The sequence below is a fragment of the Aythya fuligula genome, chromosome 3 (assembly GCF_009819795.1).
Source record: "Aythya fuligula isolate bAytFul2 chromosome 3, bAytFul2.pri, whole genome shotgun sequence".
NCBI classification, from domain to species: Eukaryota; Metazoa; Chordata; class Aves; order Anseriformes; family Anatidae; genus Aythya; species Aythya fuligula.
The window spans coordinates 5,759,583-5,773,343 of record NC_045561.1 but is presented as its reverse complement, the minus strand read 5'-3'; the positions used below and the strand labels follow the sequence as shown (position 1 = coordinate 5,773,343).

The window sequence follows — 13,761 nt, the reverse complement described above, 5'->3', positions numbered from 1 at the left end:
CTCCAAGTTATTGTTACTGGTTAAAGAAACAAGCTCTTGATTTGAGAAACAAACAAGCCCTTAATTGTCCAAGCACAGAGTTTCATCATTGTGGTAGTAAAATAATAGCTTCCATGTGAAATGAAAAATAAGACCAAAACTTTAGATATATGACAGCTGCCAATCACCTACTTAAACCATGTTTCTGAACAAGAAGCAAGAGGAGAGATGCAACATCAAACTTTCTGGTTATGGAGCAGAACTTCCATCAGAGAGCACACAGCAATTGCAGAAAGTCAGATTATGGATTCACCTCCTCATTCAATGAGTTGGTCACAACATGGGAGGACAAGTAAAACCTCTCCGTCCCTGTAGCCACGGGCTGTGTGATCTCCACTGTCCCACAGCCACCTCTTAGCAGTTGGTGGGATAGGATCAATACAAATTGCTGGCAATGGAAGAGAGCAGGAAGCCACAGAGAGGTCAGAGTAAGGGCCCAAGTGGCCACAGAAACCTAAGCTGTGAAAGAGACAAGTGGCTTTACCTAGCTGGAGACCTCGTAATTTTCCCTTTTCATGAGCAGATACACTAAGTTACGGCAGCCTAGCCTTTCAGTGACACCTGCACTGATCCCTGGAACAGGTTTCCTTGCACAGAAAAGACAGACTGGTGCTTAGAACTCCAAAGGTAAAACAAAGCTTTACAACCACTGGCAAATACCATTCATCAAAGCCTAGTAACATGGCAAACAGGCAAGTATGACTTTGTAACAGTCTGCCTGATGGCTGGGCTCTTCAGTAGAAGAGGAGAGTTTTGTTTCATTCCTTCCTTCTCCAGAAATCGATAGCCTTTTGCTGTTGCCTGGGTGCAGATTTAATGAGTTCTTCTCTGAGTGGATGATACCTAGATATTGCACCATCCTATTAACAGCAGTAACAGCCTCACTGGAGAATGGCTTGTATAGACAAACTGACAAAAGAAACCACAGCACCTCACCACCGTACATAAGGCTGATACAGGTCTTCAAAAGGAGGAAACAAGTACTGGTTTTCTTCCAAGATCCCAGCAGCAACATCCTCACAAGTATAAGATCAGCTCAACATCTAGAAGGCTGCTGGAGAGGAATATCTGAAGCCATAACAGTGTTGCTCCATCTATTTCTGTACCTCACATAACCGCCCGGAATCATAATGCCCTGAAAGTACAGAGTCCTGGCTGTGAAAGGGCCATACTGATACTCCTCCTCAAGTTGTAGCTCTGTTCTAAGCACTCAAATATATCCGTACATCCTTCTGGAACCCAGAAGTTATTGCTAGGCATTGTTAATTAGACTTTGAGCCATTCTGGAACTGTTGTCTTCCACAGTTTCATAAACCTCTTTATCCATATTTAGAAAAATTCCAGAAACCTCTACCTTAAAGAGATGGGTAAGAAACAGTGAGATAGATTTTTACAGCTTAATGTTCACAGAGTAAGAGCATAAGCAAAACAGGCCCCTTAACATCAAAGCACAAATTTTTGGTATTTATATCAGCACTGCATATATTCAAACCCACTGGAGGTCAGATCTTTGGAAATACAAGTCCAATACCTCACATCAAAGTCAAGCCTACACATACTTTTAGTGCAGCAGCAAGAGTACCACAAAGCCTGCTCCCAGAAAGTCCCACTGAATAAAATTCATCCAAGCCTTTGATGCATGCACTTAAGTCATTTTGTTACGATAAGTACTACACATGAGTCTTTCATAAAAATAAGATGTCCTAAACAGTGTAAAAATAAAAATAATCAAACAACAAAACAAACACCACCAACAAAAAACATTTGAAGGGTTAATAGTCCGTGTCGTAAATATCTCCATCATGTACAACCCCTAATGACATTAAAGAGTTTTCCCCAAACTGTACATATAACACATCTTGCAAAATCAGTAAACGAAGACAAGCTATTGAGTTTGCAATATTCGAAGCGGCACAATGCACCTATTTATTAGAGAATGGAACTAAGCCCAGGCTACTCATTAGCCACCCTGCAAATAATGCTTATGCAACCTTTCATAATGATTCCCACCAACAACCAACCAGAGATTTTACGAATTGGAAAATTTCACTTCTAAACTAATTTACAACAGTATTCTGAGTCTAATGGGAGAGATGATTAAAACTACAGAGGAAACCAGTCTTCTCCAACAAATCAATGAGGTATCAATTTTCATAACTAGTCACTCTTAAGTGAAATGCCTGGATTAAGTTTTTGTTCTCATTTTTAAAGTTCTGATAAGCATTCCTCTGTCCCTTTTCTGCCTTTCAACTGGAAAAGGGATTAATTCAATTTTAAGGAAAATATGAAAACAGCAGTCTCAAACTTCATTCTTCTGCAAGTTACGAACAGGAAGGAACAGTAATTCAGCTGTTAAAACCACCAAGGGAAAGTAAACCACAAAACAATACAAGTAGACCACTAAAAGTGACAAGTTAAAAAATGAGCAAGAAGACAACGTAAGTAAACTCACGAAGTATGGAAGTTATAATCCTAGAAGTTTTCAACACAGTGTATGCAAATGTTGCACAAATAATCAATTCCTACAAAGCTGTAATAAATATTTGACAGACTAACAACATAGCCCCAAGTTCATCATCACAGCCAGATATTACTGGAACAAACGGCCAAGTCTGCAACAGAAGTCAGCAGCATACACCAAGCCAAAACAACTCACCATTATTTTAGAAAAATGGGAAAGCCGAACACAACCAGTGATTTTGGGTGGCACATAACAAGAAGGTATTTCCTCTGCCAGTAAGGGAAATTCATATGAAATCTCTCTTCCCCCCCTTTTGGTCTTTACCTCTTCCCTCTCAAGATTCTTTATTCCCTGCACAGCAAGAAAAAGCAGAGTGTACATTATGCATAAATTCATGACAGAAAAAACTGTTTTAGAACAAAGCTCCTCTGCGTGGGTGCATGTCTATAAAATAATAGGCATTGTTACTCTACCATGTATGTATCCACATCCAGAAATCAAATCAGATCTTAAAATTTTATTTTGACAGCTACATGCAGTTATATTCTCACCAGAGGTTTAACTTTCACATTAATACCTGGTTTTTAGTGCTATCATCAAGAGATGAATCAAAACTGACATTTGAAGCTAGAGTGGTATTAATAGGTGGGAAAGGAATTCTCATCCCTGAAAACTGTAATTTATTTTAATTACTTTGCAAAGTTACCAGTTGCAGAGAGGAATAAGTCTCTTCCCAACTCACATTAAGGAATCGTCTCTGTGTAATACAAAACCACTCAGCTCTACATAACAATAATTATTTTGTGGAACACACCAATATTAGATACCCTTCATCCGGAAAAAGCCCATAAATACTGTCAATGTTACGCTTTCAGAAGTTAGAGAAAATCCTGTCAGCTTGCTACAACTCCTCGAGTAAATGACAGAATACAACCACCAACACAAGCATGTTATGAAAGAATCTGCTCCATCCTTTTGCAGAATCAGAAATGCGACGTTTTCTCCGCGCTCCACGTCAACTCCATGTATTAATTTGAGAATTCCACAGTACAACATCACATGAAGCTTGGAAGCCCAAACGTTATTTAAGCACTATGAGAGTGTTTCACACTTGAATATAGATTTATGCCGTGCAAGACTTGGATTCCGGGTAGCCCTGACTGCCAGTCTTTCTTACGGATGCATCCCCACGGGCACTTTAACGTTATGTAAATTCTCTCACGGATAAAGATTATTTGATAACTTTCCAAAATGATTCCCCTTCGAGAAAGCATTACCTAACAAAGACGCATCACACACCTCACAAACACATTAGGTTCCCGGGTTTCTACTACATGCTAGCATAGAGGAATACGTGCCATTTATTTTCGGATACTCAATAAAGAAGAGCGAGGCTGGCTAACTGTAGCTGGAAAGGATAAACAGCATTAAGTAACAGGTGTCTGACCGCACATATTTCAAAGCCACGCATCAAACAGGGTGCACAGCCTCGGTGGCAAAAGGGAAACATTGTTTTGCACCTGGCTTTGGAAGTTACCACAGAGCAAGCGGCTTCAAAAGCCTGCATCTACTTCACACACACACACACACACACAGAGGCAACCCAGGCACTCGTATCCCCAGAGACCTTTCATTTCATCTGGGAAGAAAACAAACAAAAACCTTCAAAGGTGAGCCTTCTTCCAAGAAGGAGGAAGAAGAAAAAAAAAAAAAAAAAGAAACCACCGCAAGAAAGTTATACTTAACTCCACAGAAACATTTGTCAAACCGCCCAGCCCTGACACAATCCGGATGCTCCAAGGAACTGCACAGCTGGCAGCGAGGATGAGGAGGGGAAGCGCCCCCCGCGCACACCGCCACGGCCACACGCCGGGCTCCGCGGCCGGGCACCGAGCCCGAGGGGACCCGCAGGGGACCGGGGGGGACCGGGGGAGCCGCCCCGGGCGGAGCGGGGAGCCCAAGGTTACGGCCCGGGGCAGGCACAGCCGCTGCTGAGGGAAGGACGCGGTGCTGCTGCCGGCACCCCAACGGTCACCCCCCCACCACCACCACCACCTCAACGGCCACCCCTTAACGGTCGCCCCCCCAACGGTCGCTCCCTAACGGCCGCCGCCTTTTACCTCAGCCGCGCTGCGCAGGGTGGCCGCGGCCGCGCCGAGGCGCCGACCTCCTCCTCCTCCTCCTCCTTCCTCCTCCTCCTCCGCACACTGTGCTTGTGCGAGTGTGTGCAACCCGCCCGCCTCGGAGCGGCGGCTCCCGGCTCCTCCTCCCTTCCCTTTTTTCCTCCTCCTCCTCCTCCTCCTCCTGCTGCCCCCCCGCCCGGCGGCCCCGCCGCAGCCCCCGCAGCGCGGAGGGGGGCGGCAGGGAAGGGGGAACCCCAGCGCCGCTTGGGCCGGCCCGATCCACGCTCCCCCCCCCCTCCTTCTTCTTCTTCCTCCTCCTCCTCCTCCTCCAACGCCCAGGGCCTTGGGCAGCGCATGGCAAGTGACGCCGGGTTGTGTTTTGTCCCCGTGTCACCCACGCGGCTGTGTCTGGCCAGGCCCCCGCTCCGTGTTTACTACGGGGTTTTTAAGGCTGGGGAAGAAATTCCCCCCCCCCCCGCCGCCGGTCGGGCCTTTGTAGAGTTCAGCGCAGAGCTGGGGAGATGAAAGGATTGTGTCAGAGGTGGCTGGAGGGTTCCCCCGTTCTCTCAGGTTGACGGGAAAATGAGGCTTACCGACCCCAAAAGGGGCAGGAGACGGCTGTCTTGAGTCCAGAAACACTCCTCAAAGAAAGGGGCGAGAGCCCCTTTTCGCTCTTCTGTGAAAACCTCAGGGCCTGGCAGTGCCTTAAATCGTGCTGTGAGGTCAGCTGCTTTTTTTTTTTTTTTTTTTTTCCCTTCAAATTTTTGTCTCCGAATTACAGTTGGACTACTTGTGGTTTATTTGAAGCGAGCAGCAGCTCAGCTTGCTCGTCCTGCGTTGAGCCTCCTCTAAGTGCACATGCGGTCAAGAGTGTGGGATTCCCTCTCCAAACACCAGCCAGCCCTCTCGCAGCTAGCAACTGACTGAAAACCGCCACTGTGGTGTTGTCCACGTAACACCCTGTCCCTGGTGTTCCTCTGTTTGCTGTCGTTGTGTGCCTGGTCTCAATTTTCTCTCTCCCCTCTGGCTTTGTATGAGAAGTCTTTACGTCTGCATCAAGAAAAAATATAAACACCCACAAAGACAAACAAAGTGCGGAGTTTTACAGCCGAAGCAGGTTCCCCATCTGTTTTGTCCTACAGCTCACCCTCTTGGACTTTAATTTTAGTGAACTGCTGAGTTGTACCACCCGGGGCTTCCAGCCTGGCCACTCCCAAAGCTCCACCAGCATCAGGAGCTGGTGACAGCACTCAGGAGTAAGGAAGGGCAGCCAGCCATGGCCGTAGAAGTTACCTGGGGTAAACCAAGAAAGCAGTTGAGAAAAAGATGAGGAACCAAGTGGAGCAAAATCAACATGATTTCCTTAGGCTGTCATAAGGGTGTTGAATTGCCATGAAGTACCTCCCAGCCTGGTAATGTAGTGCCCAGAGCTTCCACAGGCAAATGGCGCTTATATTATGCTATACCATAAACTATAAAAATCTAGCTTGGAACAGGAGCCCTGTTGGCGCTAGGTGCTGTACCAGGATGTGATAAAAATTATTCTGCCTCTAAGAGCTGACGCAGTGCTCCTGGAGCTGACATGGAGAAGTGAAGAGGCGATGAGAACAACAGCAATGATGACGCGATTTCAGGGACTGCCTGTCAGCACAGCAGGCCTTCCAACTGGGGGGTTTCTATAATTGAGGTAAGTGTTATTTTAAGCAGATGTTCTTATTTGCTCATGTCTACTCAATTAGAAATTCCTCACAGGCATGGTGGTGGATGCAGGTCTTTAGAAATATATGAAGGGGAGCAAGCCTGCAGCTAAGGCTTTGGCAGGGCGTATCATGCAAAAGGAAGAGTGTGAAGGAAATGACAAAGGAACCGGACTGAGAAACACATTAACTGGATGGAGGCCAGTATCACTGGCAGGAGTAATGGGATCAAGTTAACACATAAGATGTAGGAGCAGTGATTATATCCATTAAGTTTAGAAGGCATCACCTTGAACGTGAAAGAGACGCGGGGCTAGCAAAGAGGTCTTTGGGTTTCTGGAAGTATTGGTTCCTGAATAATTGAAACGGGCACATTTGTTGGTATACTTATGAAGGTATATGAAAATATCTTTTTCATCGCTGTTGTTTTGCTATTGGGCTGCACGCAAGTTAGTTATTATAAAAGACAAAAGTAGTAATTACTGTTATTTTAATTCCAGTGAGGATTAATGGCTTACTCACTATTATTCTGGTTCATAATGCTGTCTGGCACTTCTCGTGATTTATCTCCTTCACCCCCAAAATGGCTTCTGCACAATGATACTCCATCACTGACCTTTATAAGGCTGCCTGCCTGTGCAAGGGGAGTTTATTCCAGGATAAAATTCAGGCCTATTGTCTTCATTTTTGTGGTTATAAAAAGTTTTAGCAAAATACAAGGACTTGAAATATTTGGGTAGCTACATGAAACGCAGACCCGTAGTAGCATCTCAGAATTAGTGAAAGTAGAGTTTCCTTACAAAAAGCCTTTCTTTGTTCTTACATCGTCTTTCCCTTTCCAATGTCATCTTCATGACCTGATGTCTCTCATTCAGTGAAAGAAGGGCAGTCTTCAAAAGAACAGTTGTCAGGACCGTGGCTCAACCAGAAAACTAGAGGTACTGACAATGGCAGTTTTAACAGCAAGTGAACTTCACATTAAAAGCTCTTTAAAGTTGTATGAAATAAGGCCATAGGGAGGGTCTGGGACTCCCCATGTAGCCTTAAGTGGTAGGGTCAGGCCTGCAGATCAAAATCAATTCCCATGTTGCAAATTTCATTGTGCTACATCTCTGTTTACAGACTTGAACTTCTAAACACACTGCAACTGATGACACTTTCATCCTTGCTTCACTGATATCCACCTGACTTCAGCAGCACTTTCAAGGAATTGGAAGAAAAACTCAATGTAACTAAGCCACTGAGGAATGAGTTTGGAGTGAGTCTGAGAACCTCAGATTTTACAGCTAATTCTTAGGCTGACTTGCTGTGGACAAGACACAACTATTCCATTTCTAGTTCTTCCTGGCAAAATATTGACATTTCCTTCATTAAGAGGGCATGGCAATACAGAACACTGTTTGTCATTTATGGCTTTATAAATAGTACATATGAAATATGTGAATGCTAAAGATTACATCCTGGTGGCTTAGAACAAAGATTTAGGAAAAGACAAACTGTGCTAACAATTCACATCAATTAAAAACAAAATGCCACAGGGAACTCAGAAAAAAAAAAATAAACTCTGAAGTGATTAGCTGAAACACACAGAATTTAATAGTTTTCTCCATTATAGGTAGCCAGACACATCACCTGATTGTGTTGGCTAAAAACTGTATCTGTCCTCGGAGGAGCAAGCTCAATCTGAAAACTTATTTCCGAAGACATTGCTTGAAAAGTTGTTGATGTCAATTGATTTTTTCACTTCTATTTCTTACCTGATAAAAGGTTGCAGGACACTTTACATTCACAAGTTCACTATGTATGAGAATATCCACACAAAGGAGCTTATTCTGCATTTTATTTTCAGGTTGTCTTAAGACAAGATTTTCATTGGACATCTCCATGCTTATTGATTGAAAGTATGTAGTAGGCATAGAAATGGGATAGGTGTTTCAAGCTAGAACATGGAAAATTCAGTGAAAATGTTGAAGCTGCAGGTCTACAAATGTTGAAGCTGCAGGTCTACTCCATTAGCTCACAGTCAGATGAGTTCTGATATAGCCCATGTTGATATATTATGCACTGTCCTTCCTACCCAGTTATACTACCTCTTGATCTGACTGTTAATTTCTTTGCTTCTATGCCTGGATGATCCTAGTAAAAATACATTGACATAAAATACTAAGGAACCAATCATCTGCATAACAAAACACAGTTATAAAATACTTCAATAAATGCTCTCTTAGCAGCTCTTACCTTGATCATGTGGATAGATACTACAGTGCTCTGACATAAGTCATCTCAGTGCTAGCAACACAAGGCATTTTTTCCTCAGTCACAGTCCTTAGTGCAAGCTCAAGAGGACATTCATGATCTTTTTCAACCCTCATCTTCTGTTGTCCTGCACATTGCACAAAAACTGTTTCCTGTGCTACAGGTAGTATGTCTCTACAGACTTTTGGAGCAGACTGCTCTGACTGTGCTGAGAGCTTACTGGAAACTGTATTAGGATGATGCTTGAGCTAATATTCCTCGTGATACGGCTTATTACCCTGGGCTCAATGCTGTGTGCAGTAGCTACAGTGCTTGTAGCTACATGGCTTCTGCTCTGCACGCTCCCCTGGGAAGACTTCGTTGCTTCTTCTGCCAAAAGGCTCTACCCAACATGTTATCATCTGCCACTAGTTGTACCATGGTTGATATTGATGGGTAAAATTTTGGTCTCAGTTAAGTCAATAGCAAAGCATCCACTTACAGTGTTTTTTTTTTTTTTTTTTTTTTTTCCCCAAGTCTTACATTACAGCCAAGTTCACGGATCTTTAATGCAAAAGGCAATCCAATAGTTATTCAACAGGCAAATTGCAGATTGAAGCAAAAATACATTGATTTTTCGTCTTCCAAAAAATGACTGGGCAAATAATTGTGGTTAAAGTTTTTTTTTTTTTGCTTCTTCTTCTTCATAACTCTTTCTTGAACATTGCTGAACCATTTCATTGCAGCCTCAGGCAGACATCAAGCTTGGAATAATTTAGTTAGGACAGTTAAAATTTTGGCAAAATATCAAGTTTTAACTGTAGATGTCACTACCAGTTCTCCCTTGCAAAATCTTGGCTTTCCAAATATTTGGGTGGGTAGGACACAGCTCAGTGAAAGATTTTCTTGAAGCTTCCCTTTTTTGCAGCATATTTTTCATGAGACCATTCACTTTCCACATATGTATACATGATGCTGTTCCTGAGCAATCATGGTCCCAATCGTTTGCATCGGCTATGATACCTTTGTGTTGTCAACTCATACCCCACAAAATGTTTGGATTTAAAAAAAAAAAAAAAAAGCCAAGATTGCTGTATTAAACATTAGCTCCATTAACAAGCAAGATCTTTTCCAGTATCTGATCCTTGACTCATTACAAAAATAAAATTATATCTGATAATTCAGGACTATTAGCTTCTTCATAGGCTTTTCAGGAAACTAGACACACACAAAGATGTGTTAATAGGAACGGCTGGAAACAAGGAATGTTTTTCTTCTGCCTACAACGTATTAATGACAGGCACTGCAATTATTATTTTTGAGGTCTTGTTAAATGGAGTGAATATTACCACTCAAAAGTGTGATAGAGTATCTACTCAGAATACTCAGTTTCCTCATTCTATTGTGATGTATTTGTCTTCAGGCCTGGACTCCAGGTCCTCTGAATGCAGCAAAACAAAAACACGAGGCTGGAGAAGAGTTCCTCCAGAAGCTTCATAATGCAGCAGAGAGGAAAACAGAGCTTTCATGATAATGCTGTTAATAAGATTGTGTTTTTCCATTTGGACATTAGAGGGAAGGGGTTGAGTTTCTTTGCCCTTTTTAATGACAAAAAAAAAATAGCGCTGAACAACAGTTTTTGAATCTTAAGCTACCTGTACCTCCACCTTCTTATTGAGAAATCCTTTCTCTTCAGTGTCTTAAAAAAAGCAAATCCCCACTGCCCCCAAATGTGTTTGAGAGGGCAAGAAAACACACATTTCAAATCAAGCTGACTTCTGCCTTAACGTTTAGGCTAGCTGAAGGTGTTTGGCATTGCCTGCAAATAAATTCTAAGAGCAACAACACAATCACTGCTTAAACAACAGTATGTAGTATTACAAATAACAGATCAAAAATATAGAAAAACAAACAGATTACATAAAAACTACTTGTTGGAATTTGTAAAGGAAACCGCATTAATCAACTGTAAGAAATCTATGCTTACTCAGTTCTCTACTTTAAGTATTGATGGAAAATGAAATGATTTTTCAGTTTGGGATTTTTGGGGTGGAAGAAAGAATTAAACCATGAAGAGAAAAAAAAAAAAAAAAAGTACAATTCATGAATTCTTCTTGTTGGTTTTTGGTTTAGCAGTTGACTGTTCTTTTCAGTCCTATCAAGTGTTATTCAACACCAAGGACCCTAACATCTCAGTGCTTGTGATCGGTTCATAAAAGTGGGAGTAAATTCCCCATCAATATATTTAAGTGGAAAATAAGGCAAATTTGTTTAGTAACAATATGATGGGCCCAGCGAAGACTGGAGACCCTTCATTTTGTGTTTTCTTTGTTCGTTTTAAGTTCATATCATGGATTATATGACAGTCCATGCAACAGAAGGTCCCTTCCAGTCCTATGTAAACAGTTCCTGTATCTTCCTAGATTTTCCTGTAAGTTTTCTAGGAAGTGACTTAACTAGTAACGTTACTTTATGTATCCCTCCTATTGACATACCTTCCTGTTCTTTCTTTTCCAGGACTTAGATTGTCTTCTCTTTCTCAAAGTTTCTGAGAAACTGTGGCATGATATCATAGGTCTTACTAAAGTACAGGCAACCTTGATGTCATCTGCATCTTCATCTATATTTGTGCAATGCAAGTCCACATGCGTGCAGAATACCTAGGGGCTTTCCATACTGCACTAATGCCAGAGATCCCTTGAAAGTGACATTGTGTGATCGGATTGTGATTCAGCATAGAAAAGCAAACAAAAATCAAATTGGCAAATTGTCTGAAGAGCTTTGATACTTCAATTCTGCTGCTTGACATGTTTTTCATCCGCTACTTCTGCAAAAAGTCAGTGACATCAAATGAACTCAGTTGTCTTTCCTCCCCACCCTGGGCAGATGCGTAAGCCCACTGGGAGTCAGCCAAATGTGTTTTGTATGACAGCAAGTGTGCATTGCTCACCTTACCTGACAGTGACAAAACACAAGGCCATCTGCTGGCAAAGAGGGATGATGGGAAGGGCAGCACAGGGCACCTGCATGCCAGAGAGGGCTGAGTATGTTAATGCCACCCACTGCTGAACCATCTGCAGGTTATTGCATGATAGTGACTTGACGGACAGTGACTAATTAAAAAGGAGTCCCACCACATCCACAGCACAGGCTTAAGTGCATCTCCTCTAGCTAGGCTGTTATTTATCTCTTCACTTTAGTTTCAGCATTCATATTTAATTCATATACTGGTGGTGACACACTGCAGGAGTCCACTAACGCAGAAGACAGCAGCTGCTTGAGCCCAAAGGAACTGTCTTTTGGCAACAAACCTGAGGAGCAGACATCAAAGCACACTTTGGTAGGCACGGAACAGGTTGGTCACTTGAATACTTGTGCACGTGCTCACTGTGGGGTGTGTTACTTACCAGGTAGGGACAGCAAGAACGTGGCATTAATGCAACAGCAGCATCATTCCTCAGTGGGGAACAGTGGGGCAGGGTTACAGGTCTCTTTTGAGGGACCTCTTTGACAGTAGCGCAGGATGGACAGCCCCTGGGTCTCCTGAACGTATTGGGCTCATGTTAGGGAACTGCAGTTACCTGCCTCCTTCTTTTTGCCATGAGTAGTTGCCATTTCCTCCTCTTCTTAAATAATTAAGCTACGGATTAATAATTCAGAGTGATTTGTCTAATGTCTGGTGTTGAACAGGGATTGACTCTCTGCAGCAACACACAATGGTTAATGCTCTTGCTGACCCCAGGGATAATTCCCCACACAGGCCTTTTTTTTTTTTTTTCTTAAACTAGAAGCACACCAGTGGTTTTCTTTTTCATCTTCCTCTCCTCTCTACACTAGTGCTGCCCTTACCCCTGTATCTTGAGGAGTAGTAACCAGCCTGTCCTTGCTGAGGAGTGGAGAGCAATCTCCATCATCGGGCCAGTGATGAAATGATTTCCTTCTAACATCACATGAACAATGCATGATAAATGAGATGTTATGTTCTTACTAGCGGTATCGGTTAGTCATGCCATAGGAAGGCTGTGGCTTTCTCCTCAGGCTGCATAACAAGATTTTATCTCCTGGCCCTTAAGAGCTGACACTGTATGGATTTGAAGGAGCCTGAGAGAGGCTCTTGTTATTGCAGACAGAAGGAGCTGAGACATAAATGATGGTTCCTACTTCTCTCAAGTACAGATCCATTGTCAGAGGCACATCCTCAGTCTTCATCCCTACCATTGCCTCTGAGGTATGTGCTTCCCCTGCATTTACAGGGCAAGACCTTTTCCTGTGAGCCAACTTGATCCCTGGTTGAATGGAGGGTGCAAGACACTGCCTGAAGTAAAAATTCAACATGGCTAGCCTCAGAACATGTTCAAAATAGCCAGTAAGAAGTACTGCTTGTGTTTCCTCCTGGTTAGCCTCCACTCCTCCTCCCCACTTTCCTTTCCACCATCTGCTACTACCAAATTCGCCCACCCCAGATGGCCCACCACAGCCTTTTCCTCCTTCTCTTCTGCTCCAGGAGGGGAAGGGGTTCTTCTTGGGGAGCAGTATGTCTGCCCCAGGAGCACAGAGGGATTTGCCGGAGCACAGCCAGCTATGCACCAGCTGCCTCCCTTCTCCAAGCACTGCCAGGAGCGAGGAAGGCACATATCAAGTCACCTAGCCTCAGCTGAAGCTGGGGACAGAGTACGGGGAACACTAAGCGAGTGAATTTGGGCAAATAAATTATCGGTGCAATTTCACCTGTTTCACCAATTCAGCCAAGGATGACTTCGGTCCAAGGAGACAATAGGAGTACAGCACTTGAAAGAGACAGAGCCTGGGAATCTGTCTCACACCCTACACTGACAGCACCACACATACACCACGATACTAGCTCAACAATTGCTCATCTTCAGTTCTCTAACTCAGTAGCATCACTCTTCAGACTAAAACCTTAATGAGTGCTTGCCAAGTTCTTGTAATCACACCAAATTTCATAATTCAAACATGTTTTGAAGCTCCAGAGAAAAAAATGTACATCAGTGAGAACCAGCCATCTGGAAAGCTTTGGAGTCTTTTTTTTGCTCATTTGTTTGTTTGCAATTCATCTACTACAGTACTGTAAGTGTAATTTTTTCTTTTTCTTTCCTTTTTTTTTTTTTTAAATAGGTTACAACTTGAGTTTTGACTACCAGATGAAAGCACAACTCTTGCAGGGATAATTCACTACTACAGAAGG

At 43.0% G+C, this 13,761-nt stretch overlaps 1 protein-coding gene across 5 annotated transcripts in view; it reads right to left on the bottom strand.

Annotated features, from left to right (window-relative positions):
* Nucleotides 1-5,253, bottom strand: part of PLCB4 (phospholipase C beta 4) — a 202,798-nt gene extending 197,545 nt beyond the window's left edge. For 3 of the 5 annotated variants that reach the window (XM_032184312.1, XM_032184306.1, XM_032184311.1), the window contains exon 1: nucleotides 4,621-4,693. The gene's annotated coding sequence lies outside the window, so the exon portion shown is untranslated. Of the gene's footprint in view, nucleotides 1-2,695; nucleotides 2,727-4,620; nucleotides 4,694-5,220 lie in introns of those variants that run through there. The other 2 variants (XM_032184308.1, XM_032184307.1) reach the window with 2 other exon arrangements.
* Nucleotides 5,254-13,761: the final 8,508 nt, after the last annotated feature.